Source organism: Halichoeres trimaculatus, unplaced genomic scaffold, assembly GCF_033239565.1.
Source record: "Halichoeres trimaculatus isolate MK-OKI-2021-1 unplaced genomic scaffold, fHalTri1.1 fHalTri1_scaffold_9, whole genome shotgun sequence".
In the NCBI taxonomy this organism is placed as follows: domain Eukaryota; kingdom Metazoa; phylum Chordata; class Actinopteri; order Labriformes; family Labridae; genus Halichoeres; species Halichoeres trimaculatus.
The window spans coordinates 9,166,458-9,191,485 of record NW_027437188.1 but is presented as its reverse complement, the minus strand read 5'-3'; the positions used below and the strand labels follow the sequence as shown (position 1 = coordinate 9,191,485).

General features: G+C 38.2%; 1 protein-coding gene across 2 annotated transcripts in view; it reads right to left on the bottom strand.

Moving 5' to 3' along the window:
- The window catches only part of LOC141798438 (SPRY domain-containing SOCS box protein 4-like), an 82,765-nt gene that overhangs the window by 28,457 nt on the left and 29,280 nt on the right, over window positions 1-25,028 (bottom strand). The window contains exon 1 of one of the 2 annotated variants that reach the window (XM_074680390.1): window positions 13,176-13,327. The exons of the other annotated variant lie outside the window; for it this stretch is intronic. The gene's annotated coding sequence lies outside the window, so the exon portion shown is untranslated. Of the gene's footprint in view, window positions 1-13,175; window positions 13,328-25,028 lie in introns of those variants that run through there. 2 annotated transcript variants of the gene reach the window in all.

The following is a 25,028-nucleotide window of genomic DNA, read 5'->3' as shown; positions in this document are numbered from 1 at the left end:
GTCCCTCTCACACACACAACAAAGATATAAAAAAAAAGTTTTTACCAACAGGAGAAACTCTGGATAGCAGATGTATGTTTCGAAGGTAAGTTAAGGCACAGGCTCTTCTCATATTGTAATAAACTTCCCAATCCTCTGTGACTCACAACTAATGTTAATGTAAGCCCAATAATGTTACATGAACATAACCAGCAGCTCTGCTCAGTTCCTCCAGAAGCGTCTGTTGATCACATGAATTAAGGTTGCTGATAATACTGATATGGAAATAGTCAGAGAAGAAGTATGCGTATGTGTGACAGAGTAGAAACCTAATGTACTCCATTCTCCTCTCCCTGAACATAAGTGCTTAGCTCGGCAGATTGCTGAACAGTTCATAGGAAAGAGAGACTGTTGTTGATTTGATCATTTATGCAGACTCAACACACAAAAACTGAATTAAATGCCTGTAAAAGGCAGCACAAACGCAGTTCTGTCCAGTTTTTATTGCAGTTACATTGACATTTAGGAAAACAGGAGACTACGTCCATGTTTTATACAGTCTATGCTTAAAAAATCTTGGTCTTTTGTTATTTGACTTAACCAGGGCTTGACAGCAACTTTTTTGCTCACCAGCCACTGTGGCTAGTGGTATACCTGAGTTACTAGCCACTCAGTATTTTCACTGGCCACAATTTTTTGTTGGATAATTATGTTCAATATGATTAAAGCTGATGATAACATGCTTAAGTTTACTCCCAAAAAAATGTACAACCTCTTTAAATGTAAATGGCCCCTATGCAAACTCAAAACAAGACTACATCAATGTTAAAATCCACAGGTCCTTAATCAGGCATTCAGCTCTGATAAAGTTGTGTGTAACATTGTGCTCCTTTCATATGAAAATATGCAGTCTATTAAGACATAGTAATTAAAATAGTAGTTTGTTATTGCCTATAATAAAATGGTAAAGGGGATTAATTGAACTGATAAAAACTCAGCAAAAGACACTGTCTGCTTAAATATTTATTAACGATTGTAATCAGAAAAACATTTATTTTTATGAGAATGACAATGAAGGAGAGGTAAATTAAATTCCTCAGAGCTTTCAAAACTTTCGCTATTTATTTTTTTAGGTTTTCATTTTACTCCCAAAACATGCTGCTGAGCCTGGGAGCTGTTAAATAAACATTTGCTTGAAGGCATTTGAAGGCAGTTAAGTATTGGAGTTTGTATTGTTCAAAATTTTTAAGCCAATATTTTCACTCTGACTGCAAAAGAATATCAGCTTCAAATATCTGTTATCAGCCTCCTTGCCTACTAATAATCTGTATCTATATCGGCCCTAAAAAATCCATATCAGTCCATCTCTACTTCATAGTGAAAACAATGGACAACTCGACTGCTTAAAAACAGTCAGCTGCAGCAGTCTGAGGTCAGGGGTAACCTTTATGGACAGGTTTCAGATTCATGTAGTTAAAAAGGAACTTGAGTTCCAGATTGAAATGTAATAAATGACAGCATGATAAATGTGAAACAGCTTTGACGACGCCCCACACGACTCAAAACATAATATACACACCTGCAAGCAGAGGAAGTTATTTGTAGTACTCTATCTCCGAACCACAACCCATAAAGAGCGACAAGCTCTGCATTACCATATTAATTAATTGACGGCAGCAGACATGACGTACGAGGCCATTTCATAACAAGTGACAGGAATATTCATCACACAGCATAACACAGTTACACGCAAAGACCAATCTCAACCGCTATCGACCACCCGTTTGACATACTTCAACATGTGCATGAAACACACATGACGAATAAGAGCCCTCGTTTTACATACACGCACATATCTCGCTGGTGATCGTTCATGTGCAGCACTAACTCATCAGGGAAGAAACCTCAGGTCAAACAATTAGAGGACAAGACAGAGAGGAATGATTCATGGGGATCAGGAGGGAAAATAGGATGAGAGAAGTCACATATGTTTCAGATCAGCCTTCCAGAAACACAGTGGCCAATTAATTTTTAATACATAACGTGACATACAAAGACGCCAGTGATTCACTGTTAGAGCAGACAAGACGGGGACATCGGTGAACTTCTAAATTTAGTAGATCTCATGTTCTGAAGTGGTTTAAGGCTGTTCTTTGAATATAACTGAATGAACAGTTATAATGTTGTTGGGTAGAAGTTTGGCTTGCCAAAGCATATAAGAGTATTATGATGTTATCAAAGATTGCATCATCAGTCTGTTTGCTTAGATATCTGGAATAATCCAGAGATTATGGAAAATTTTCAAATGTGTTTATAAGTTAAAAACATTGAAATGAAAACAGATTTTAAAAATCTACAAACAGAAATGATAAATGGGTGAATGTCGGAACCAAGTGCCCATGGAAATAAATGTTAGCGCAGTACGAGCCTTTTTACTCAAAGCTATATGATCTGATAACCCAGTATAAACGGGTGTGGAAGACCCCTGAGACTCTTTATCTGAGCTCTGCTGTAGTTTTATTTAGCTCTGACGACCTGTAGCTGTCTCTTGCAGTCATCAAACGCTTCTCTGTGTCGTCTCAGTCCCTGATACAGAACTGATCATGTTGCTATGCAATGTGGCAGCTCAAACTTAGTGAGTTGTGCACAGCACTTCCTTCTGTTCAGCATTACAGACAATGAAGCCAAAATATTCCCACAGAGCAGAAGTTGTGTTTTTGCGCCACCAGTTCAGCGTCTGTTTTTCAGCGTCCATCTTGGTTACTCTACTCTCTTCAGGATTGATAGTCGGGACCGAACATACTGCACATGCACACTGTCAAAGCATCTGGTTTTCTAACCAAACAGACTCCGAACACTAGGATGAGAAGTTGTGAAGCAGATGCACACACAGGTATTCAAACCTAAAATCACAACCTTTTGTAATGTGACATTCACACATCTTGGCTGTGCAGTGTGCAGTGTCAGCTGTTCACAACAGTTTTAAGTGAGGAGACCAAATGTCCCGCTTTTGCCTTCTCTGAAAATCAGTAAAAAATGTAAGATTATTTCACTTAAACTGAATTTACTTTTAAAAATATCAAAACAAAAAAAAGGTTGTGCTGGCTCCTGACTGTATCAGTACAGGTTCCAGTGCGTGGTTTGGAGAGTAAAAAGAGGAGGCTGAGAAGCAATCCAGTCTGTAAAAAAAAGAGAAAGATGGGAAATATTTGAGGCCATCCACACAGAGCTGCTGACAGGAACTTCCAGCTGGTTTGCATCAAACTTCAAATCAATTTCAGAAACAAAGCCTTAGATGGGAGCCATTTCCACTAAGCTATGAGGACATGCTGGTTGAAAATTGAGAAATGGACTAATTCTGGGTGCATTACAACCATTCAAGCCCTCACACAGACATCAAATCACACAGTAGCTCATTGGCTCATATTTTACCCTTACATTCCTTCAGCAGGCAGTAGATTAAGTCTTTCTTTGTCCCTTTAACCATAGTGGACTTGACAGGACAGCCACAGTGCAGTCATGATTCAACAGTTTAGTACACTCACAGTGAGCATCTGTCTTCCCAGCAAGGACTAATGATTGACACCAAGTGCTTTACAAATCATGTTTTATTTCACAGGCAGATGATGAATTTTAAGGCTTTATTCCTGTGCATGAATATGCTGTATGAAGTCTGTCCTTCCTCGGTGAAGCTCAGGGTGGTAAGGAGTTTAATGAAAGGAGTATTTAAAGGCTGGCTTCGAGATGGGTCAGAGTGGAGGCTTGTTTGTGCAGGGATTAATAAGTAAGGAGAAATAAAGGACGAAGAAGAGAGAAGTGATGGAGGACAGACATGATGACACAAGAAAAACCGTGATGGGACAGAGGAGTGACACGTGAGTACGAGGACCATGGAGCAAGGAAGACCGACACCTTTTCCAACATCTCTGTGGATTAAAAGATTTGTTTGTGGAATGGATAAAGAAAAGCCAACAGGGGCTGTGGGATAAATTGTTAAACCATCACAATGTGAACACGTGTAACAGTCTAGATTCGGGGTGGGCGGTATACAGGTTTCATCACCGCCACCGGTATCATGTGATGCCATGGAATGAATTTTGCTATACCGTAATTACCAGGGTAAAGCATTTTTACACTTAATTTAGTCCAAGTAGTGGTTAATCTATGTGGGAGATTTATTTCTCCCAACGTGAGAAGAAACTTTTCTACCACAGCCATTCTGAAAATACACCTTTAAGGCCAGTAGCACAATGTCAGTGACGTGACGAAGTAAACAATTAGTGCATGCAGAAAGCAAAACAGCTGGTGTGCATGACGGCAGTTACCCTGTTTTGGACACAGGCTGTATATCGCTAAAGGTAAGTGTCTATGGCCAAACCTCAAAATCTAAATTGTGATACAACCATTTTTAACAAAAGTAGTGGCATCAAAATAAACATTTTGAAGCAAACTGAAACCGTAGTTTGCGGACTATGAGCCGCTACATTTTTAGTTACACGCCTGCGGCTGTAGTGCGGCTAAATTACAAATTTTTACGTTCTAACAAGCTTCAAAGTCTCGTAGAGTTAAAAACGAGAAATCTATTGATTATTTTCGTTATCAATAAAATATGTGCTAATGAAAAAATGAGCTTTGCCAAGCTTTGACGGAGTTTAGGTGTAAAGCTTCGGTGCATCCGGACGGAGTAATCGCTGTCATGTCAGCAAGTGTTTCTGCCGATGGGAAAGGTACAACAAGCTTTGTGCTAGCTTGCTATAAGTTTGTTTTCACTTTATTTGTCCAATTAACATGTAGCCACAAAATGCCTTTCATAGACTCTTGTTCTGAGGACGAAGCCTGAGCGCTGTCCAGCGCCACATCATATATTTCAGCTGGGACAGGTTATTGTTTTTACTCCTTGTCAGTGATGATGATAAATATCTTAAAATGATTTAGGAATCCCACCTTGGATTGATAAAGCTGTAGACCGAGCACCTGCCTCAAAAGTTTTTGTTTTTTTGGTCGTGGTTCAGGCTCTGAGTCCCAACTGTCGCCCTCTATTCTTCAGTCCAAATCACCAATCTGTCAGTATCTGTGTATAAGTCTGTTTGTTGTCCAAAAAAACAGGATAGCAGTGGAAAAAAAACGCGTCAACAAAATTTTCAATCTCATGCAACAGCTGTCTGTATTACAACAGCAGTGTTAAGAGGAATAAAAGCTTAGAAATCTTAAATGCTTAATAGGGATGGGAATCGAAAACCAATTCCAGTTTAGAACTGTTAACAGTTCCATCAAAGAATAAATATCATTAATCTTTTTGCGAATCAATTCCCTTATACCCTTTATCTCTTGTTGTCTTGTTTTACTCTTTTATTGCTTTTATTTTAAAATGCTATTTCCTTCTTTTATGTATTATTTATTCTTATTTGTTGTCTTCTCTGCTGCTCCTCACATTTTTCTCTTTCTTCTCTGTTATTTCCTCTTTTAATTCTTTTAATGCCTATTTTTATTATGTAAAGCACTTTGTAACATTTGTTTTGAAAAGTGCTATATAAATTAAGTTTATTATTATTATTATTATTATTATTATTATTATTATTATTATTATCATTATTATTATTATTATTATTATTATTATTATTATTACAGGGCTTGAAGCAGGAAAAAATCCTGTGCCTGAAAGCGGGGGTGGGGGGGGGTGTTTACTGCATTTAATATTGTTTTTATCAATAATAATAGTAATAATAGTAATAGTAATAATAATAATAATAATAATAATAATAATAATAATAATAATAAAAACAACATTAAACACAGTAACACTAATTTTTTGTTCACACAAACGGTCAGTTAGCGATACAGCATAAGTACCTGTGGCCATCGCTTCTGGTAGGGTCCACAATTTTGTTGTTGGATAATTATGTTTGATATGATTAAGGCGGATGATGAAATGCTAAAGTTTACCTGAAATAGATTTAAAACCTTTTTAAATATAAATGACCCCTGTGCACACTCAAATAAAGACTACCTAAATCAAGTATTCAGCTCTGAAATGGTTGTGCTCCTTAAATATGAAAATATGCAGACTATTGAAACAAAGTAATTAAAGGAGGAGCATAATATTGCATTCAATGAAAGTTGTGAAGGTTGAAGATTAATTGAAAAAATAAAAACTAAACTGAAAAAGCTTTCTAGAAACACTGTCTACTTTAATATTTATTTGCAACAGTAATTTTTCACTAATAAACTAGTACCATACTTTCTGGACTACAAGTCACTTCGTATTACTATCATACATTTTTTGAGGTCGTATCAGTCAAAAAAATGCGTCATGAAGACGAAAATAACGTAGGCCTACATAAGTCACACTGGACCATAAATTTCATTTATTTAGAATGATTTGGTTTGTTTACAGTATTTCCAGAGTAAACTTTTTACATATAACTTTTAAAATATTTGTTTATTAGGAGGTTTAAATACTGTTCCTACGGCTTCTCATATCTATGATCAGTTTCACTTCTCTACGTGTCCTCCTGTCTTCTCCTCCTCCCCTGCTCTAGGTGAGTGTTGCTGGTAAGAACGGTGCACTGTGAGCTTAAATGAGCTCCATCTGATAAATGTCCTCACTTTTAACAAGTTACGGAATATTTGGCGCTAGATTGTTACTTAAATCCCGGAATCCGTTTACCATAGAGAGCAAACAAGACGCGAGTGAAGTTTTAAAACACGTTATCAGGCGCTAAACACCGGGAGCTGTCACAGTGTCCGAGACGAAGGCTGAAGACCAGCGCGTCTGGGGCGCCTCTCAGTAAAAGACTTTGCGAAGGGACCAATGAGCAAACACTGTGTGCAGGCAGTGCTCGTGGGAGTTGTGGTGTCGTAGTCTCATACTGCAATGGGTTTAGTATTTCAGATGCCGTTTCAGAAAACTACAATTAAATAATTCAACCCGCCGAAGTCGCTGGTAGGAGTGACTGTTTTACTGAAATTCGCATGGATGAAAAATACATCCATACGCGCCCGATTGCGTGATTACAGACTCGCTGGCGGCGCAGTTTTCGAGCGGGTATCCCGATTACGTGATAAACTTGCTCTCTGAAGCCAAGCTTCTTTGTTGTCCAAAAACATCTCTCAATATCACTGCTTCATTATAAGGGGTTGCTACGCTGCTTCTGCTCTCCGCCTCCGTCATTAATTACTCTCTTCACGAAGCACATTTATCTGACAAATTAGACGGACAGTGCCATATTGGACGATCGTTCTGCCAGTCACACTCATCATAGACCAATACGCATCAAGCCACGGTATGACGTAGCGGATTTGGGCCGCTGCTGCTTGTTTGTGAAAGAGAGGCGGGAGCTGCTCTCTGCAGCTCCCGCCTCTCATTCCTGACTGGTTCAGTCGGAACTCGATCGAGTGAAATCAACGGAGGGCAGCCAGACCGACCTGCAGGATTTCACAATCTGGCAGGTTTGTGTACGCCGGATTTCCGGCACTATGCCGGCGGTCTTCAAGCCCTGTTGTTGTTATTATTATTATTATTATTATTATTATTATTATTATTATTATTATTATTATTATTATTATTATTATTATTATTATTATTATTATTATTATTATTATTATTATTATTATTATTATTATTATTATTATTATTATTATTATTATTATTATTATCAATTCCATTCAATTTACAGGGTTCAGAAGCATCAGAATTGTGGTTTAATTTTAATTACACCTACTGCACAACCTTAAGTGAGTGGACATACCAGCAACTTGCAGAAGCAGTTATCTATACTGGGATGTATGTTTGGCATTGTTGCCACTGAAAATCAGACCATTTGCCCACATGCAAAATTTGCAGGAATCGATAAGGGAATCGTTCAAGAATTGGATGGATTAGCAGGATCATTAACAGCATTGGTATTGATAAAATCTTATCAATTCTCATCCCTAGTGCTTAATTAGACAACCTTACAGGCTTCAGAAAACAGAACATCAATTTAGGAAAACTCATGGAACGAAAAACTAATAACGTTAATTTTAACAAAGTTATTGGCATCCAAAATATAATTAGTCAATTGCTCACCCTTTTACAATAAAATGCAAAAAGTTATTTCTTTCTGTAAGTATTCTTTATTCCTCAGACCCAGTTTGCTCACCAGTATAGTTCACTTCAAGCTTGAAATGGGACAAGCTTTCCTCCAAACGCATATTGCGGGCAAAAGTCTTTTTCTAACCCAGTATTAGACATTTTCCACCTGCTAGGTAGGATGTGTAGTGTTATAACACAGAACAGAGTCAGAATCATGTTTTGAAAAGACTTTTTTACGTGTTGGAAAACCGTGATTTAATACAGTTATCGCAATATTAAGGAAAAATACAGTGATGTAAGTCTGGATGCAAGAGAGTCAAAGGTGTCACTGCAATCGACGCCCGACAAATATTCCGCACAGACTTTAACTCCAAATCATGAAAGTAGGCTTGTTTATTTACTACAAAACTGAATAGAAAGTTATTTAAAAGCTTCAGTTGTAAAATCAGACGCAGGAAGGAGCTTGAATTGTTTAAGATGCAGTTTGACCAAAGTCCTCTCTGAACAAACTTTTCAGGAAAGGAAAACAGTGACATGAAGAGGGCTGCTGGTAGCGTGACAACCATTGTTAGCATATCAAACATGCTCAGCCAGTCTTGGCAAGAAACCCACATTCAAAAACAAGCACAGACGTATACACAAACACAACACACACATGCGCACTACTTAAGGGCAAACAAATGCAGACTGGTAACGTGGAGACTTTGAAGTATCACCCACACACACACTTTTTTTTTTCCAGCGCACCCGCTTTGGAATATCAGCCAGGGGGGATGATGGGATATGCAGGAGTGTGTACATATGTCATCTATCTTCACTTCATGATAAACTGAAAGGCGAGGTGAGTATCCATTACAGGGATGAGGAAATGGACAGATGATATGAAACTAATGCGAACGTTGATACGAGAAGCGACCGTTACAAACCCGCTCGCTGTTTTGATTAGGTTTCCACATTTCAGCTCCAATTTCCTTTATGAGCAGTTTATTTCCCACCCACTCCCCTAAGAAAAAAAAATGGTAGGGAAGGCTTTTTGTTTTTTTTCTGCCAATGATTTAGTGAAAAAGGAAAATCACAACCACAGGTGGCCAAATCCTCAAGTGTAGAAATCTGCAGGAGGGTTGTAGATGTTTGCTGTCAACAGGTTGTGAGGAGAGTAAAACACGAGTCTGCAGCTGATGCAAAGAAGGCAAAGTGGAGCTAAGGACAGTTGCAGCAGCCTGAAGTAAAATACAAGGCATGCAATATTTATACTAGCTGGATTTTGACATAAAGATACACAAAACATTTCACAGCTGGCGCCCTCCCAGATTTCAACACATGGCCTCTTTGATCCTGTCGAACAGAGAGGAGCGGCTGATGCAAAGTGACACAGAAACTACAGCTGCTTCATTTCAGCAGCTGTACTGAAAACTTGAACTCATGTCATGACATTAAGAGTTTAATCCTTCTTTAGAGTTAGAGAAATTCTTAAACACTTATTTCAGTCATACCAGGTCTATAAATAAAGAAAGACTACGAGGTCTTTTCTCAGGATTTCACCGCCCTGACATTTCACTTTAAAGTGTGTTTAAGCTAAACTTGTAACAGAAGATGTAAGGCTCAGTGAGGACACAAAGAGTCAGTCTGTGTCTGCATTATTTATTCGGGTAGAGTCTAACTCAAGAGATTTTAGATTTTGTTTCAAATAATGGTGAAATAAACATGATGAAAATCTTTTCCCATCAATCTCAACTTTGAGCCAAAAATGACACACGTTTGATGACAGAAGCTGACAAAAAGATCACAATGATCGAGCTTCTGAAAGAAGAACAGAGAAACAAAATTCCATATCAGACATGTTTCAGTACATGTGATATTTTGCACAAGTGTTGTATTTGCAGACAAAACACTCCAACAAGGAACTGTCTAATCCACACAAAGTTTCCTACTGGTTTGTGGATGACTGTGCTGCTGTCTGAATAACTGTTTAAGATAAGATTATGGTTTGTGAACTATTCAATTACAACTTATCCAAACTACAACCTCTCAGACCTAAAGACTATTTTCACTTAGCTGCTTACTAATGCCACAAATCAAAAGGTGAAAAAAAATCCTCTAACATGCAAAAAAGGTTTATTGCCAACTTGAATTTTTCATACACTTCCTCTGATACCCAAAATGTAACATGTTTGGGGGTGCACCGGTCACAATTTTCTGGCCGATCACCGAACTTTAAAAAAACCTTACCTGCCGACACAGATTTTTATTTTTTTTAACTGACAGCATATACATTTAATGTTCCAATCGTATTTTATTGAAAATCATTAAATAACACCTGTGAAACGATAAAATCTTTATGTTGTAAGCTATCCTGACTATCAGACCTTCCTGAAGGTATACAAGATAAGTTTCATATGTAGAATAGGCCGATCACTGATCCCCCAAAATTAAGGAAATTGGCACTGATCGTTCGGCCAGCCAATCAATTGGTGCATGTCCAAACATGTTGTCACACTTTCGGGTTAGATATTACAATGAAAGTTGTGATTGTGTATAAAGATGAACAAAGGTAAAGCAATGCATGTCAAAAATATTGAATTTACAGACCTTAATAACACAACTTTTCCTGAAATAGCCAGCTAATGGTGTACTCCAAACTATATCCTAATGTAAACCTTGTCTACCTTGCAGACATGTCTCTACCTGCTGTTTATGTCATCTCTACACATATACACAGTAAGAGCAACATGTCGATAACATAGTTTTTACCTCTGACTGATGAATTATTTATTTATTAATGTATAGAATGCATTTGAATTGCCCTGTAAACTTGAACATTGTGTACATTGTTTTTAATTTTGTCTCTATTTATTACATTATTATTACATTTTGAAATATGAATGTAAAAAAGTATTTTGTTTTTTCTTTCACATTAGGTTGCTGTAACAACAAAATTTCTCCGTAGTGAGGATCAAAAAAGAGTATTTTATTTCTAGAGGTGCACCGATTACAGTTTTCTGGCAGATCACAGATCTTTAAAAAGCCAGACCTGCCAATAGCAATTTGCTGTCAGTTATTTTTTATAACTGACAGCATATACCCTCAATGTTCCAATCTTATTTTATTGAAAATCATTGAACAATATTTGTAAAACAATAAAATATTTTTGTTTTAACTTAAACAACCAATAAAGCATCCTGAGTTTTAGATCTCAGAGCAAAAAGCAACAATGGCTGGCTGTCAGACCTTCCTGGAGGAATATATGGTCAGTTTCATATGTAAGGATGGGCCGATCTCTGATTCCCAAGAATTAAGGAAATCGGCACTGATCGATTGGTGCATGTCTACTTCTTTTATAATCTATACAAATTCTATTTCAAATATTGTAAAAATGTTTGTTGACTGAATAAAAAATCCTACTACTATGTACAAATTTAAACATAAATGTTATTCTTGTATTGTACCAGAGTTAGCTTAAAGATACTTCACACCTACAGACTTATGACGTTGGTGAAGTGTACTTGCTGAGTTTGACACCTGAATAGCTGGATGAAGGCTGACACATGAAAGATGTTACAGCATGCATAGGAGTGCTCCAGTTTGCTGTTTAAAAAAAAAAAAAAAAAAAAAAAACCTGAAAATTAAGGAGTCACAAGAGTTTCACTTTGACTTTGTGCAAAAAATAGCGATTCAGTCAAAAGTGGTGAGTATTGATGTAGCTTTGATGCTTAAATCACTAAATGTTAGCATTTCCTGAACTCAGATGTGCATAAACTAAACATTTGAAAAATGTAAAAAAAAAAAAAAAAAAAGTAATTAAATATGTTGCTGATCTTACTGGTATCAATCAATAGGAGCATTTTATTTGTTATCCATTGAGCAATCCATTTAGACCAGATGCCATATATGGGCATTTACCCCTTTAAGACTAGATGTGATGCGCAGGTCATTTCAGACAGTGTTGTCCAGGTTAGCTGTTAGAAAGAAATAAAAATGAACACAAACTTTTCACTCCTTTCACGTGTATTTCTGTGCATATCATTAGTCATGTGTCTTGAAAATGATGACACTGTCTGAGAAGACCTACATGTCACACCCAGTCTTAAAGGTATATATGTGTATAAGTTGAATCTGGTCTAAATTATTTAAAAAGAAAAAAAAAACATACTGCAACACTTGTTTGAGTCATATTATAGTTAAAGACCGTCTTAGACAAAGTTAACTAAAGCACTATCTACTGTTATAACAACTGCAGAAATTGGTGTAAAATTCTTGTAGCTGAGGTTTATTTCCAGAAAAGCTCAAAAACTGCATCAAAACTGCTGGAATTTTCCTCCCTAATACCTTAGAAAAACCACAGTCTGGGCTCCAGCTTTTGTCACCAACTTCAGCAGAAAAATAAGCCACAGCTTTCCCACTCAAAACAACTCTCTGGAATCACTTCTAATTTGCATTTCCATCATTGCAACATTTTAAAAGTTGGCTTAAAATTTGCTTCACAATCAAAGTATTGTTTGTTCTCCTCTGACCCATGTTTACCCACCAGCTCCATCAGATGATGACCGGCCATGCCAAGAGTAATTACAAGCTGGGATTAGGCCTGCCTGGTGTGTCAGCATGGAGTAACACAACCCACAAAGTTGTTGATCATGTGTCACTGTCCCGCCTCTCGGTCACTCACGTGTGTGAAATGCAACACTGAGGGTGTCATGCTAGCAGCTTTAGCCATATTGGAGGAGATACAGTGTCAGGGCAGAGCAGCTACTGAAGTCAGTTTTCCTCTTTATGAAGAATCAAACCAGTAGGATAAAATGACTAGACAGGGCTTAGACTTTGGACTTTTACACTATTGACAAGCATAACACACAGAAACAAGAGCAGGTCCAACATGAGCTAAACTTTTACAACCAACAGGGTTTTATTTGGAGACTCAGGTTTGATTCATAAAAATGTTTCAGAGAACTGCACAAAGCTTTTTAGAATAATAAAGACTTTTGGAAAGTGTCAGCCAAGCAGAAGCTCAGCAACAGTCTTGCCAACAGAGAGACGGGAAAGCTAAGAAAATGTCCCGCACTGGAAGAAGCACAAACAAGAGGTCACGACACAGAAGAGGTCTCTACGGCAGGAATAAACATCTTACCATGAAAGCATTTCTCCCAACAGCCAGGCGGCTCTCACACAGCAATGTGAGCACACTATCACAGCAGCCAAGTGGAAGAGTTGGGATATTTGCTCCTCAGTCTGTAGTCCAAAAGGAGGTCAGTACGCAGTCAACAGCCAGATGAGTGTGGGACAGGGCAGAGACAGAAAAAAAGTGTGTGTGTGTTTATGTGTGTGTGTGTCGGTAAGTCGGTGAGTTCCTGCTTGTGACGCAAGAAATGGAGGGGAAACAGCCTGGCTCCAGTTCCCTGCTAAGGCAGGAAAACAGCTGCTGGAGGGAGGAGGAAAGAAAGGGAAAGACAGATAGAGAGAAAAGGGGAGGGCTCAGTGTGGAGCGCGCTCAAAGTCTTTCCCAAGCAGCACAAAACCACCCACTCTCACAGACGGTGGAAATAACTGCAAACACACACTTCGCCCATATTTGTAGAAAAACAGCTCCTTTCCACTTTGCCAGGAAGATTTAAGTTAGAAGCAGTATCCTGGAAGTCTGTCTTTGGTTGTATTCAAATAAAACCTGTAGATACAAGTCCCAAACCTAGCATGGGAGTTTGCAGACCTGAAAATTTAGATTCATACTTCAAAGTTCAGCTTCAAAGTAGGTTAACTGCAGCAGGTAAACAAATGCACAGTTTTTAAATACTTTCAACTTACCCCTTTCAGAATATTACAAAAAAACTTTACTTTTAGCTTTAAAAATACCAGAGCAACTAAAATCAATCTAATGGGTCCCAATATTTGATCACTTTCTCTATTATCTACTACCCCCTTGGTGATTTTTCCAGTTGCTTTTTCTCTCTTTGCTTCTCTCCATAAGATTTGACCCGCACTGCTCACTCTCTTTTGCTTGTAGCGGATTCAGGTTGAAAATTTGCCTGTTAATTTACATTCCACATTTTTATGCAGAATCTGGTCACACAGACCACAGCTTTTTAAATTAAAGCAGATACACCTCTGCATTAGAAAGTGTTTTCCATAATGGATCTGCTCCTCGCTTTTGTCTCTCTGAGTGTTTAGCGTTCTTAAAAACAATCATCATGATGCTTTAACCTACAGTACATGGGTAGGATCTTAAAATCTTATCTTTTGTCATTTTCATCCATTTTAATGTTTCTTATTATTATTTTTTTATATATTCATTACATTTTTATTTTTTATGTTTTCCTTTCCTTCATTTAGTGGTGGTTTTTTTAGCCTTTTTATTAAGTATCTTCTTTTGTTCCTCACATTTCTCTTTAATTTCTTATCTTTTATATCTTTTACTGTTTGTTTTATTTTGTACAGCACTTTGTAACATCGCTCTTGAAAATTAAAATCGAAATATTTTTTCTATTATTATTAGGGATGTCCCGATATTACATTTTCACTTCCGATACGATACCGATACTGCAGCATTGAGTATTGGCCGATACCGATATTAAGCCAATACGATATCAGCATTAAACATGCATACTTTTTTTTACTTATTTTGTAGTATGTCTGTCATGTTAGAAAAGGCTTGATTAAGGGATATTATTCAAACAAAGAACAAGAATCAGCAACAGTAGGTATGAGGAAAAACTGACCCATTTATCATTAACCATGGGTAACAGAAATTTTAACATTAAACATAAGAATATACTAGTAATTGAATAAAATAAAGAATAAATTAGAAGACCCAGAAAATAACCTAAATAAATCAAATAAAAACAGCAGGAGCGGGGTCTGGAATGGACTGCTTATATCGGAGATTTTAGATGCATTCCGATACGATACTGATATATTTTTTGCTGATATCGGACCGATATCCGATATCAATATCGGACTGGGACACCTCTAATTATTATTACTATTTTTTATCCTGAATGTGTACAGACAATGTGTAAGACCAGGATCAGAACTCATCTGTATTGGCTTACCAAGGTTTTTTCAGCTTGACCTCATCCTTACTCTTACAGAGTGTTTCCCCTACCATTAAATGGTGGGGGCAGCAAATAAAGCACCAGATCACAGCAGAAGTAATTTAGAGTTTCCTCTCTCATAAATCAGGTCCATAGCTTCTTTTTAACAGAATAAATAGCCTTATGACATTTTTCTAATTTACAAGATAGAATGTGGTTTGTACATTGTCCGGTTCACATTTCCTCTCGCGCTGTTTTGCGCACGGCAAAGTTCTGCCCCAACGTGTTCATAAACACACAAACACACAAACATATGTGTGCATTTACACACACAGACGAGCACATTTCGTATAGCGGACAGAGAGCTGGAGAAACACCACAAGAAACATCTCCCAGCGCCTCAGCGCCTTCTCTGTGAAGATGCAACACTTGCTCTCCTGCACTCACAAAACTTCATCTACAACTACCAAACGGTCACCAGCTCGACCAGTGAACTCACTATGAGTAAGAAAAAGGGTTAAGACCATCAGCTCTCAGAAGCACAAAAATAGCCCAGTGTGAGATGTTTGTGTTCATATTATCTACTAAATTAATAATCATCTGATTGTAAAAGTGTCTTGAGTTTGTTGTTGGTAATGGTGAACAGTGTTTTCCTACTAACAGGCACAGGCTGGGACTGTGGGGGCCGAGAACAGCAACACTTTCCACGCCAACACTGGTCTCCCCCTCATAAGGCCAATCAGAGCAGTTTATTAATGTGATCCCCACAGAGGATGTTCAGAAACTGAACAAACACTTGACAGAGTATGATTCATTTAGGGTCGATGAACCTGAGCACAAAACAGGAGAGAATTAAAGAGGTTCCCTTATGACTGGAACAGAAAAATTGGAGCTAATTAAAACAGTTTGGATGCAGACTTTTAGCTCCAAATCCCCTAAAATACACTTTTTTAATGACTGTTATTATGCACTCTTTTATAATGTATACTGTGCAGCTGTAATACCCAAGGAACCCACATAGTAGACCAGGAGTTAGTATTGAAACTAAATACTGAAGATAGAATTATTTCTACAGGTCAGATTTTGAGGACTCTCAGGCTCTGAGAAAGAGTTGAGCAGTTGCTTTTTGTTAATCAGACGTGTGTGAACGATCAGCTTTGTTATGACAAGCTGCCCCACCCAAACGGTCTTTCTTCCTCACTTCCTTTATGACACATCCCCCGCTGTCTACCTATACATCCCATCTTCCCTGCCTCTCATCTTTCTCCCATGGGAGACCAGAAAGCCCTCCTTTGACTTCTTACCTCCCCTTTAAGCTAATGCACAACAGCATTCCTCTCTGCTGCTTCCATCTAAAGAGAGTTTCATGCTGAGTCCTGCATACATTAACTCAGGCGTTAAGCGTGTTGGAGCTTCCACTGTATGAAAACTGCACACTCACCACATTCATAACAGATTCAATAACAGCTGCCTGAGCTGAACGCTGCTACAGGAATACCTTGTTTGATGTAGTTTTGTGTCAGTGATATGACTGCAAAAAGAAGCTGAATGAACTCTGATAGAGATCCAAAAGAGTGGGCAAAACTTCACTCAAGTGTTGTCTGTGGATTGTACGGTCATTTAAGGAAACTGTTTATAGTACCAAAGTAGAAAAACATTATTCCGTTTGTTGGTTCGTTCATTTAAAGAAGTGCAGAAATTGTGGGACATGCGCCATCAGCCAAAAACCATTTGGAGACAATGGACTTCAAACTGTCTCCAACTTTGAAAGGCCCTCCATTACAAGACAGCGCCTCAAAAAGCGCTTTTCAACCAGAAGAACTTATCAATGGAATGAGGGACTTTTCCTCAGATCTATGCACTTTTTTAATTTTCTGAAACTCCTCCACTACAGGCTCATTTTTTAATTCAAGACACAGGTTGGTTTCAGACATGTTCCTGCTTTAGAGGGTAAAGTGGTGGTCAATGTTGTTTGGGATCTTTTGAAACGGCAATGACTGTTGATGGCTTTGCCACTCATGCTTATCTCCCGTTAAGTGTCAACAAATCCAACGGCAGTGCAAGCACACACTCAAAAGCAGCACAGGCTGAATATATTCCATGTTATCTGTCAATTTTTGCTTAATGTTTAACATCACTGTCTTACTGCCCTCCACTGGTCTGGTGATGTGATGCAATAACATAATTTTTTTCTCTTTAGACAGAAACACTAATGGGCCACAGGAACCATGTAGTTCCAGGTAATGTTTGATCAGGAACTAATAAACTATAAACTACTAAACTACTAGATACTCATAAGTTACTTTCTTCTGTAAATTGCACATTTCTTTGGCATCTTATTTAGTGCACTATTTTAACTTAAATCAGTCTATATTTTTGTCCTCCTCTGTACAAATTCTTTATTATTTTTTATTTATTATTATTTATTTACCTATGTATTCATTTTTATTTATTTTTTTCCTTAATACTCAAGGTCTATTTTTGCTGTTTGAGCCGCGGCAAAATTTCTTGTATTCTTGAAAATACTTGGTGAATAAAGGCTATTCTGGTTCCGATATTAAAAGGTCCAAGAACTTCTGTGTAAAATGCATTTTAAGTAAGGATGGTACTGAATTAGGCACTTTGTACTGACCAAATTCTGTCAAAAGTACCGAGTACCGATTCGCATAGAATCGAAAGGTACCATGTTTAGGTAGGCTGGACATAAACACAGCATTGCAAGATTACATACTGAAGAATAAATATGTTAAGTTGAAAAACATATTTATATATTATTAAACAAATTTAGTCTTTTTTTTAACACATAAACACAAAAAAGTACAGAAAATTGGTACCGTTGAGTACTGGTACCAGGTGTTGGTACTGTATCGTGTCAAATGTGAAAGGTACCCATCCCTAATTTTAAGCTTTCAGAAAAATATAATTGATTACTGTGACAAAACAAACTGAGAAAAGAACAACAGGAAAATATCTGCAAACCAACGTTAAAGAACAACTGTTCGAAAAGATACTTAGTAAGGGTGGGACCAAGGAGGTGTGTTACCATTATAACACAAAGTAAAACATATGTTAGGGCTATAAAAGATAAAGGCTGCACTATGATTAAAAACATTACAACCTTTTTCCTTCCATAAAGCAGATAGAAGACTTTACTAAGAGCAGATCGAAGAGTCTAGTCAGTCAAGGTAGACGGCCGTTCAATAATAGATCCATTTGTCCAAATGACTTCCTGCTCTGAGCTGAAGATGAGCAGCACTTTGCCGTCTCCGTGTCTCCGTTTACTCAGGAAAAGAATCTGTTGGCAACCACGTGTTGGCAGAAGACGCCAGAAATCTCCTGCGTTCTTTCTTGTGTTCTCTGACACTCACACACATCCTGCTGTAATCCAAACACCAGATACATGAAAGGTTTACCTGCTTCCATGGTGATGTCTCCCAAGTGTTTGAGGAAAGACAGAAATCTTTTCGTGGCACGGTGTGATGAGTGAGGAAGCATTAGTGAGCAGTTCTTCAACCTTCAAGCACAAAATGGCCAGCAAAGCATAACAAATGATAACACATGAGTCTCGTTCACACACACACACACACGACGCTTTCTAGACAATTCCACAGATCCTGGAATTCTGAATCACAGCTCTTCACACCTTAGACATAAAACAGGGGATTGTCTGTTGGACACACCCTCACTCACACCCTGATTTCACATTGTGTTTAGTGCTTCTGGAGCGTGAGAGGTAAACACACAGCAGGAGTTTCACACACACACTCAAACACACTCACAGAGCTCCCTTCTGCCTGCCTGCTTGACCGGTTCACAGTGATCCTCTATCACCTCTTAAATGCCTCTCAGATGGCCTCTGATGCCAGCACAGAGGCTGGAGGACTGTGACCCAATATCACCACTCTGTGAGGCTCATATTACAAGAAAGGTGTTTAAAAGGTGTACGTATCACACCTTCAACTGAAAATATGATGTGTTGTGAAGCTCTTTGTCTTAATTGGCAAAGCTTTGTACCACAGGTCTGACAAAACAAGATAAAAGCAAACAATTAAGTGGTTAAGGTCTTCTTTTTGATTTAGTTTTACTGTTTTCTGATGCACTGTCCAATTAATTAATATGTTTTTTATTTCAGTCAAACAGAAAATTATCTGTAAAAATGTGTCACAATCACGAAGAAAATAGTTCCAACACACACAGAGTTGCTACTTTATTGATCATAGTTTTCAGTTTTTCCACTCTAACGCTCTTTCTAGGTTGCAGAAGATGACTGATCCCCAGAATCTGGACGGGCTCAGTGTTTCTGTCTGACTAAGCACTTTATTTTCCTGTTCCATGTTGCCAAGTGTTTGCCAGTAGTGGATTAATGTTGGGTTTCTCCAAACAGTATTCAAGACTTTGACTAGACCTGTATTTTATGTGACGCGACCCGTAGAGCGGTGTTGGGAAAGTTTCATAAACTTAATTAAGGTCCTTTGTAACTGCAGGAATTTTGGGACTTTCAGAGGAACTATATGCTCACCGACCAAAGAAACTAGCACACAAATTTAGTTAATAGGTAATTGTAATCTACTCCTCCCCACAGTGTTTTACTTCACCTGCTATTTATCCATTCATAATAACATCACACAAGACTGTGATGTGCTTCAGTTAAATAACTCCTAAATAATGCTTTACCTTGGGCCTGATAACAGCAAAGTGCCCCAGTGTTGTGTTGTTGTCTCTGCACTGCAATAAAGTGCAACCAAAACTAGCAAAGGTTGAATATAACCCATGCTAACAGACCAAGTGGGGTGCCGCACACGGCCATACCAGCATGTACACACCTTCTGTGGTGTCAGAAACTGTGTTTCCACCAAGCAGACCGGCTCGGTTCGTCTCGGTACGGCGTGCATTTTGTGGCGTTTCCACAGACTTATCCAAGGATAGATCCTCAAATAACCGAGACGAGCCATCCCACCTTTTGGGACACTTTCGTATGGGTGCCACACTGAACCGATCTGCTCTCAAAAGGTGGAGCTACAACACTGCAGACTGTTGATTGGTCTAAAGAATCTTCACTTAACCTGTGAGAGTGGCTGCATTTCTCCTGGCGGCACACAGACTTTCCTCAAACAAAGCTTGATTGTTCTTTGAGCTTCATGCCAATCACAGAGAGGACGAAATGCTGCATGTCTTCATCTATGCTCTTTGCTTGTTGTGTTGCGTTTTTCTTCTCCATTGGATTTATTAGCGCGGTAAACTGTGTCGCACTGCTACGGTGTCACGCTATTGTTTAACAGCTGCGGCTTTCGGTATTCCGCTTAAACGCTAATAGGATCAGACTTAATTGTACCAAACCGTGCCAAACCGTACCAAATCGAACCAGACTGCTTGGTGGAAACACGGCTTTACTGCGGTCTATTGGTCTGGAAGTGCAGTGCAAATCCTTTTTTTCTTTTTTCCATACATCACTAGCCTGATTTGAAAAACCGTGACAGGACCTCAGCCCTTAGTGGAAACAGAAAAACTAGGGGTCCCAGGTAGGGGTGCACAGATACCGATTGGTGGTGTCAGTTATTGGTGTATCTGTGCCCCTCGAGCTGGATCAGTATCAGTGGGAAGAGGTCCATGTTGCCGATCCAGGCAAACAGCTCTATGCCTTTTTTTTTTTTTTAACCCCAGTGCTCTTTGCTACTTGATTTAAAATGTTACGTCTGATGAACTTGCTTTGTTTTTTGCTGCATTACCAGCCAACAAGGTATAAAAGTTTGGAAAGAACTTGTGTAAAATCTGAAGAATTGTTTTAATGGTAAACATTGAAATATTTCATAGTTCAACTTCAGTAACTGCATATACTATTTTTTTTTACCTTTTACCCAAACATTACATCAGTCTTATCCCACAGTAGGGCATGCAGGTTATCATTTAACACTGGTATCAGATTGGTATCAGTTGATACCAAAGCTCAGGTATTAGTATCAGTATCGGAACCACAAAAGTTGGATCGGTGCACCTCTAGTCCCAGGAACTTAAAATTCTTGAAAGAGTAGATCAAAGAACTATCAGTTCCTGGAACCTCTAGTTTGAACAGCATAATTACTGCATAATAATAATCATCATTTACTATAGAGAGTAATTTGGCTTTACATGTCTGTTTTGATACTTTCACTGGTGTTTTCTAATCAGCCTCAAAAAGCTAGAGACTCATCAGCTGATGTGTGACACATTTCTTCAACAACATCCTTTAAAGCCATTTAAAAACAGGTCTTGGTTGTTTGGATGGTGTAGCTCCCAATGGAGGCTCTTGAAACTTGCTTAGAAGTAGAGTGTGGTTTGTTGTAGTCAGTGCAGGAGTAAAAACTTTTCCCACAGTTCCATATTCTTATCTCTTATTTCCAGGATGGAAAACAACAGTCAGGTATTTCCAAGATAGAAAGCTCATACCTGACTGTCATCAGCCATAATATAAGTTTACTGCTTGAGATGTGCTTTTTCCCCTGGGTGCTACTGTGCTGACACAAGCATGAACTGGCCCACTGGGTCAGAACCATAAATCTTTTGTGGTCGACGGATAAATAGGGTCAAGTTTGGAGTAATAAGCCCTTTTCAACTACTAAAATAATAACAATGTCAGGATATTTTAAAAGTAAACAGATACAAGTTATCAAAAAATAGCTACAGCTCGTCACTCACAACACCAGTCCTGGGATATCTTTCTGTATATGTGGAATGAATAGAAACTGATAAACTGAGCTTTTCATACAGACGCAGCCAGGTTTATCTTTATTAGTTTATAAAGTCTACTGTTTTGACATAGCTGAGGAGTGAGAGTGGAAAACTGGCAGCGCGAGATAGCGGTTCCTGAAGCACTGACTTGCATCTCTGTTATGCTTTCATAAGCCTGCATACACACGCACACACTGACCACACAAATCATCCTCTTCACACACACTGATGTGATTAGAAGATAGGCTGCACACATATCACAGTTTCAGATGCATTAAGCCAGAGAAAATTCCAGACATGGTTTCACGCTGGACTTCCAACTGCACCGTGCAAAGTCTGATACTATTCCACTCATCGTGATAGCTGAAGGATCCATTACACGTCCTCCAGTCTATTAGTGTGGATAACAAGGGGGCTGATAGGGTGGCGGGGTCACTGAGTTCACAGTAACGGCTTGTTTCCTGATGGGGAAATTCCACTAGTAGGGCTGCCACGTTATAGAAAATGCAAACACACTGAGACGGGACCTTATGTTGCAGTATGGGAGTGTTGGAGCTCCTGAAATGGCACGTCGCAGTGACTCATTCAGTGACTTCTAAGAGAACACCAGGTGGTTTTAATGAGAAACTGTCCAGGAGTGTTTCATTTCAAGCAGACAGGAGAGCTTAAAACAGAATTTGGTCTGTAACTTTGGGTAAATTACACCAACTCTGCTTCATAAAGGAGTTCAGTGCTGTCAGGAACTATACCTCCAAGGCTGCACACATTACCTCCAGCTGAACAATAAATCTATCAGAAAGAGTTCTGGTCAGAAAATGATCCATGAAAACTCTTCTCTTGTGTTTAGATCAGAGCTTTTGCCTACAACTCGCTGCCAAAAGACTTTTAGGCATTACTGTCTTTTTTTGATACAGTATCCGTAATATCTGTCAGCGGTGGCCACACACATCTCTTGTTCTGGCATGTCTGCTGCTGTTATTGTAACTTGATATAGTTGGTGTTTAATGTTTCAGGTCTGGCTTTCAAAGTCAATAAATAAAGCAGACTTTCACCTAATCTTTTTCAAACACACTCCACAGGGAGTATTGGTCATTTGGTCAGCATTGTGCGGAAACAAATTTCCAGTTTCAATAAAGGTTGAATGTGGTTCACATGTCCTGACAGCACCGCAGTAACCTCAGGAACATGGATTTATAGCGTGGTACTTTTGGTTTATTTATAGAACAATCATTCCTGTGAAAGCAGAACTCTTCTGTCATGTGGTTCTTGAGTTATGTGAGAAAGTTGGATCATATTTTTTTAATGTAACAACAGAGCTCCTGTGGGAAGCTGGGGGGATCTTTTTGTTTCATAACTTGATGAGGCTTTCATCTTTCACTGCTTTATTTGATCACAGCAGGTCATTGCTGAGTAATCTTTTTTCAATTGATCTTAAAGGTATCTTGAGGATTTTGTTTTTGGCTGCTTATAAAAAGCAGAATTTAATGATACCTGGCCTGTCACTGCAGCTAAAGGGTCTGATACAATGATTTACTTTGTGTAGATCTGAAGAGCTCATGTTTATATTTCACTGGGCAAAGTTTCACAAAGGCAGCAGGAAGAGTACACATCCTCACACAGAACAGGTCAGCAAAGGTATGCTTTGTCCAAAGAGATGGTCATATCAGAAGAAAACTTTTAACTATGTTATGTATTTAATCTAGTTTATCCTTATCTCTTATTATAAATATGTCATAAGTCATGCTGAAATGTAGGCCTGGGACAAAGTCAATAAAACAATTAATCATTCAACAAATGAAATGACCTCAATAATTGTGCCTGCCTCAATATTTTGCCATGTGCATTGCGTGTTTGTTTTTGAAATTCTGCAGTTTAACATAGTATTTTTTTACAAGAGCAATTTTTGACTGAGAGCCCATTTTATTTTATTTTTTTTGTTATTTTTTATATTTGAAAGTAATTGATATTCTAATTACATGAGTAAAAATACTCATGAGAAATAAATACTTTCTGCATTTGAAAGGGTTTATTGCAGTATTGTGATATAAATTTTTTATATCAGCGGTTAATTTGCTCTTAAAATAATATGTCAATAATATTGTTTATCATCAAAAATTGTGGGACAATAATCCAGCAAAATTTGTTAACAGCCCAGGTCTACTAAAAATGTTGATATAATTTGACATTTCAAAAAGACCAAACACTCAAAAAAGGTAGCTAAAAACTAGAGCCCGACCGATTAATCAGGCCGATTATGTCTTTCACCGATTAATCAACATCGGCCAAAATGTAGCCGATAATAAAAAATGTTGCTCCGCGGAGATTCTGTCACTCCTGTTCCTGTGTGTCTGTGTGTTGGGCCGCACACTGCCCGGGGGCCCGTCCCTCCGTCCGCCATTATGTAATGTAAGACTATAGAACAGCGTTTTAACTTTGTGTTAGTTGCTTTTTTGAAAGATAAACAGAGATAAATGGTACTGTTATTTCACACGTCCATCATTATAGAATGTAAGACTATAATACAGCGTTTTAACGCCGTTTCAGTTGCTCATTGTGCGTTTACAGTTTGACTTTTTTTTCTACTTACTGTGTTAAAAGTTTGACTTCTTTATTTATTATTGTGTTTACAGCTTGTTCTTATTTGTCACTGGTTTAAACTACAGTTCTTGACAGTTTTATAATTAAAGTTCCTTGTTTTAATTTAATAGTGTTCTGTCTCTGTCTTGAATCAAATGGGTATTATAATAATTTGTGTTCATATACAGCATATGTCCTGTGTATATCAATGAATTTATTATATATATCAGCTGATATATCGGATATCGGCCGATATATTGGATATCAGCTTTTTTTTGCCCCCAGTATCGGCATCGGCATCAGCCTCAAAAATCCCGTATCGGTCAGGGTCTAATGAAAACCTCAAATTATTTTCTGATTTTGAATTAGTTGTCCTTGTAACTGTTAGTCCATCTATTTATTCTAATTGTAGAGCAAAGAAGAATTCTGATTGCCAGTTAAACAACATTTTTTGGACCATTCAACATGCAACATCTTTTCACCAGCAACTGGGCTGAAAATTAAAAGGGCAAGAAAGACTATAATGTGACTCAGCTCAGACTGATAAGAATTTCCTCCTTACTCAAAGGGTGAAACAAAATCTAAAACGGCTGCTAAAATTAACACCTTTGTGCTTCCTGTTGCTGTGTACATGAGATGCAAGTGTAGCCACACAGGGCAACATTTGCAGCACG